Below are 6,000 nucleotides of genomic sequence, written 5' to 3'. Positions count from 1 at the left end.
TTTGGGCATGAACCATGGTTTTTAAAAATGAACCGGTGACCAAACCGATCAGGGATTTGGTTATCAGTTCGAATGGTCCAACCGTTCAACCCGAATGGCTGGCCCATTCTGACAAAATAATAGAAAAATTTTAAAAATTTTAAAATAGTCAAAACCGGTTCGAACGGTTAACCCACCGGTTCAGCGGTTTGTTGACCAAAATCAATAGTGATGACCAATTCCTGGTTTTTCTGGTCCAACCATATAGTCCGGTCCGGTTTTGAAAACAGTGGCGTGAACACCTACTTTGGGAGCTACATGTGTGGATTCCGTATCATGTATTGCTCTCACGTTCTTTTAGTTTCAAGTCTGATTCAGTTTGGATCAAGAATGATCCTTGAAAAATGCAATTTTTCTAAAACTAGGAATACAATTCTTGGAAGGGAGAAACGAAATTTTTGAAATTTCGCCCAGCCACCCTGCATGGTTCGGCCATCCATATGATGGATCTCCCTTCCCTTCAAATATTGCATCAATTAGTTGTAAAAACCATATTCAATACATCTTTTCAATAGTTCTATACATCTTTTTTTTTGTTTCTATTAATTATATTTTTTATTTCCTTTTCTATAGCTTGCAATGGAAAGTCTTGTGGACTTCCCGACTTGGTATGTTCATGCCAACATCACTGAAACCTACATTCCTGACTTGGCATGCTCATCTAACCCATTAACTAACTAAGAACTACTATCCATGTTCGGCTATTAGTCCAATTACAACCTTTGGTATTTTGACTACATAGGTTTCTTCATTGTCTTGCTAGCTAATTTAGAAATTGTTTTGTCAACCATTGTTAAATGCTAATTGAGCTATGGAATTTGAGTTCTTTAGTTTTAATTATGAGTCAGTTTAAGGGTTCAAGGAATTCCGGACTGAAGTTAGTGGGATAAGATGGTTCTCTATCTATACTATATGTATGTTGAACTAGCTAAATCCAACATAAGCAATTATTGTAACTATTTGAAGTTTCCAATCCACATATCATAGCTTGCACTCATATGAAGGGATAGAACAACATATTTTATCAGTGAATGAAATTTAGCTAAGAAGCAAAAACTTATAAATCATGATTTAAAAAGGATTTGAATAAATGTCAACTCTACCTCTAATGCTGTGGTGAAGAGATCAAATCAAGTGTTGACCTGGTGGTGAGAGGTTGACATCAATTGTAAAAGAGAGAGCGCAAGAGAGAAAGACTGAAAGAGAGTGGGAAGAGAATGAGAACAAAATATCAATCAAGCAATCACTGCCTAATGTTGTTTCCACTATGTGGGTGAGAGCTATAGTAGGTTTTTCTGTCAACAACTACAGGATCACCATTCCAAACGCATAAACATCAGATTTAGGTGAGACCAGCCTTGCCCTTTGATACTCAGGATCTATGTAGTAAAGTGTCCTAATAGGACCTGTGTTCTTATATATGGTAGCTACTGAAGAATTGGTTGAAGGAATTAACATACAAAGACCTATATCATGTTTACAGGTTTCAGATCACTATGGACAATTGGTTTTGGTTTTGATCCATGTAGGAAAGCTAGGGCTAATGCTACTTGACTACTTTATATGGGTCAAGCTATGGAAGCCCAAAACTTTGTAAAGCCAAAGGACCTTGAAAATCAGCATGGCCTCCTTTTCCATTTCCCCTGTTCAAAACAAGAATAATACCATGTTGTGATATTCAATGATACTTATTGCAGTTCGACCTTGAAAATCAGTACTTGGAAAACTTTATACCATATGTTGTGATACGCTTGTTTGTATTTGAAAAAGTCCAGAAAATTATATTCTGGCCTGTGCTACTACAAGACTTTGTGAGAGTTGTTGCATGGAATGGTGATCATGTTGAAAAGTAAGCCAAAAAGTCCAAAACAGACAAAGAACTTAAGCTTAAAAATTCCTAGTCTATCAAACTCTGAAAACATTCCTAATGCATTGATTTATGTTTGAATCCCACTTGTAAATGTGGCTCTGATAACATATCAACCTGTAGCAGAGAAGATAACAAACCACAGAACAAGAAGAACAAGACAAATAGGTTAATGTGCTTCATTTTAATAATCCTACATCCATAGGGGATGAGACGATCAATCCACTATTGTGAAAACCAGAATAGGTTATAGCCCTTGAAGCACCAACCTATCTCATTTGCAACCCTAATCTAATACAACTTAAGACTCCAACACAACAGTAACGAACTCTGTTCAAGTGGCAAACTTACCTACTGAGGGTTTTTGTTCTAGGTTGAGTGGTTTAACCCTTTGACCTATGCTTTATATTTTAAAAACTATGCATTCATATGATTCATTCATGTGATGAGACTTGTATAAATTATAAAATGACAAAAACAATCTATTAATACAATTACCTATGCTAAGATCATACTTCTTTCAGACACGTTTTTTTTTTTTTTTTTTTTGCTGATAATACTGCGTCTAAGCACTCATCTTATTCTTTCACGATTCTGGTAGTGAATCTTTTGTTGTAGCCATATACTAGTTTATGGAATGGGAAGTAACCACTAATACAATTTCTGTATTGTATTCTAATGTGCCCATTTTTAGGATTCTTCTTAAAGCATATATCAAGAAAAATCAACTCCTTGGTGTAAGTGATCAGAGAATATGTTTTTATTATTCTTAATATATCTTCTTCTAGACTTTTACTCGTGGCAAAAGCAATAATGTGGACTTTCTTAGTTGAATGCCTAGAACATTCTGAAACTATATATTTGATTATTACAGAAATACCTGCCCAAGATTGTTTTTGTTTTGAGAAGCTAAAGTATTAGGTATTCATTATAAAATTGGATAATGATGTAGAGAAGAGGTATCTGCACAATTGGCAGCTACACATCCAGTAAGAAAATGGCACAGAAAAAGTATTCCATGTATCAACTCCCATACTGCATATACAGATATAAAATGAATATATGAAAACCAAAAATTATGAGTATAGCAATTTGTTGATTTCTTTGGTTATGGTTAGCCATGATCAAATTGTTTAATACCTTTCCCTTTGGATATTGATGACATTGCTTATCTGAACAAGCTGATATCTTTTTGTTCAAACATGAATGCTATGTTTGGTTTGAAGGAAAAAGTAGGGAAACTTATACATGATTTGTAAAGGTTTCCCTACATTTCCCTTCCTTTCCCTACTTCTTCCTTTAAACCAAACACAGCCGAAATGAAAATTTTACTTCTTTGATACCTTGTAATGCTAGCTCATTAGTAGTCTATTCATGATAGAATGTCTTTCAAAGTATAGTCTGTAGACAACTGCTAAGTGCCAAAATAACTATTTTGTTGGAATGTGTAGATCATCCCCTCCCCCCTTTGGTGAGAAAAGTACCATTAGCTCCCCTAAAATTTTATCACTATGGCCTAGCTAGTTAGTTGCTATAATTTTGGATGCTTCGTTCATTTCTTAGAGTTTGCATCGTGATGAACCTACAATTTATCTATATTTTATGAGGTTTTTGCATGAAATTTTATGATGGTTTAATTAAATTTTGCCCTATTTTAGCTTGATTGCAAGAAAGATTTCAGGGGGAGCCAAATCAACAAAAAGAAGGCAAAAGCAAGAAAAAAAAACCCAAAATTTATCAAGTTCAGCCCGGCCCAGCCATGAGAGCAAGAGAATTTCATTCGGCCCAAGAAGAGCAAGTGAAACTCTTTGGAAAATCCAAGGGAAGAAGCCTAGCAAGAAGGAAATTTCGGCCCAGCCCATTTTTAGCCCAAATAACAGCCTAGAGTGTAGCCCACTTGAGCTCAAAAGCAAGCTAAGTTGTAGCCCAAATAGCAGCCCAAAGGGAGCTAGGGGCGGCAACTCCTAGAAGTTTCTTGAAGAGAAGGAGGGAGCACTCTAGAAGGTTCATGAGGGGTGTAATACACCCCATTCTAGAGGCTTCAAGAAGGGGCAAGAGCCCCTTTGAAAAACTATATAAGGAGGCCTCTAGGAGGGGAGAAAGTTGTTCAATTGCTTGAGAGGAAGGCTCTCCCACTCTTAGAGGTTCGGCCACCTTGAGAGAAGAGAAGAGAAGAAGGCTAGGTGCAAGGAAGAAGAAGAAGAAGGGCTGAAGGAAGTTCAAGACAAGCAAGCTAGAAGAGAAGGTGAGTTCAAATTGAGGGTTTGTGATTCAAAGATCTTTTGTAATAAATCATTTGTAGTTTCATTCTCTTTTTATTTGAATTCAGTTTCTTTGTATATTTTCTTTCTTCTTTCTCCTTGTTTCCATTCTTCCTTGATGTATTTCAGCTTGTAAGATTTCAGTTCAGCAATCTAATTCTTTTTTATTCATTCAAATGGTCATGTATTGTACTTGAAGTTTCTTGAATAAGGGTGTGATTGTAGATCAATTCGGCCAACTAACCTTCAAAACTCAGATCTGAATTCTCAGATCTGAGATTGCAAGATCTGAATTGCTTGAAAGAGAATTCAGATCTGCAAATTTCAGATTGGGCGAATTAATCTACAGCTTGGAATTCCTAGAGTGCTTGAGAGAGACTCTAGGAATTCAGATCTACTATTCAAGAACTGAATTGAGTGCAAGGTTAGAGATAACTTGCACAATTCAGTTGGTGATCAATTCAGATTTGAATTGATGCCTTAGAAGTGTTTGAAGAAATGCATGCATGGGGATTAGATTCTTGCTAGAGATAGAAGAACCGTCACTCATGCATAGGATGAACATGCGCTTGAGAGAGGCTGTTCATGACCTTGGGGTTTCACCAAACCAAGGCTCAATCATGATTCATTCGAATGATCCAAATTGATAGATTGCTGAATTCTGAGATTGACATTTATTGCTTACTCTTCTAACCTGATTTGAAGGCAATTGGGCCAATGATTTAGATAGATTTTAATTTAGGATTTCTTAGCTTTCATTAGAGTTTTGATTTATTTGTTGATCAGATAAGAAGTGTTCAATTTAGTATTGGTAATTGTTTCCTAAATCCTCGTGGGAACGATACTTCACTCACTACTTTATTACTTGAACGGCTAGTGCACTTGCTAGTATCACAATGAGCCACACATCAAGTTTTTGGCGCCGTTGCCAGCGAATTAGAGAAACAATATTAGGAAACATTGAGCATTCTTAATCTGATCTCATTCAGCATTGCATTCATAGTTGGGTTAATTTTCTAACTTTTTCATTTTAGCTTGGACTGCAACTGCTGTACTACTGCAGTTATGTTTCTTCTTTCTTAAGTAGATTACTTTCTTTTTCTGGTTTCAGTTTCATTTTAATAAAGGCATATTTGATTTCTATTCAATCTTGATGTTGTTCCCTTCAAAAAGAAAAAAAAAAAGAAAAAATTCACATAAACATGAGTGTTGCAAATCTGAGTTGCATTCGGCACTCAGATCAGTAGATTTCAGATCTGCAGCACTCAACCGAAAAGAGTTGCTTGTGTTTCAGACTTTATTATTTTTTTTTCTTTCTTTCATTACAAAAAGAAAAAAAAAATAAATGAAAAAAAAAGGGAGATCTTTTGAACAACAAGAGGAGCAATTGAGAATTCGGATCAGAATTCAGATTTGAATTCAGATCTGAATTCTGCTATTGCAGATCTGCAACAGTTCAGATCTGAGTTCCTCTGAACTCAGACCTGAACTGATGCAATTTTGAGGGGAATTGGGTGTCATCACCACCCCAATTCACCCTAGGGCACTTCTGCTATTCCCCAAAAACAATTTGGTAGCAATAACTGAAGGTAAGGCAATTGAGAATTCAGATCCAAACTCAGACTTGAGTTCAGATCTGAATTCTGCTATTACAGATCTACTCAGTTCAGATCTGAATTCCTCTGAACTCAGATCTGAACCGATGCAAGTTTGAGGTGAATTGGGTGCCATCACTACCCCAATCCACCCTATGATACATCCAACCTGCCTCAAGGGTGAATGGATAGCAAAGAATGAGAGAAATTCAAATCTGAAATGCAGTTGATATGATGT

Source organism: Nelumbo lutea, chromosome 5 (assembly GCF_056320005.1).
Source record: "Nelumbo lutea isolate HS-2025 chromosome 5, American lotus-T2T, whole genome shotgun sequence".
Classification (NCBI taxonomy): domain Eukaryota; kingdom Viridiplantae; phylum Streptophyta; class Magnoliopsida; order Proteales; family Nelumbonaceae; genus Nelumbo; species Nelumbo lutea.
This window is presented reverse-complemented; position numbering follows the sequence as displayed.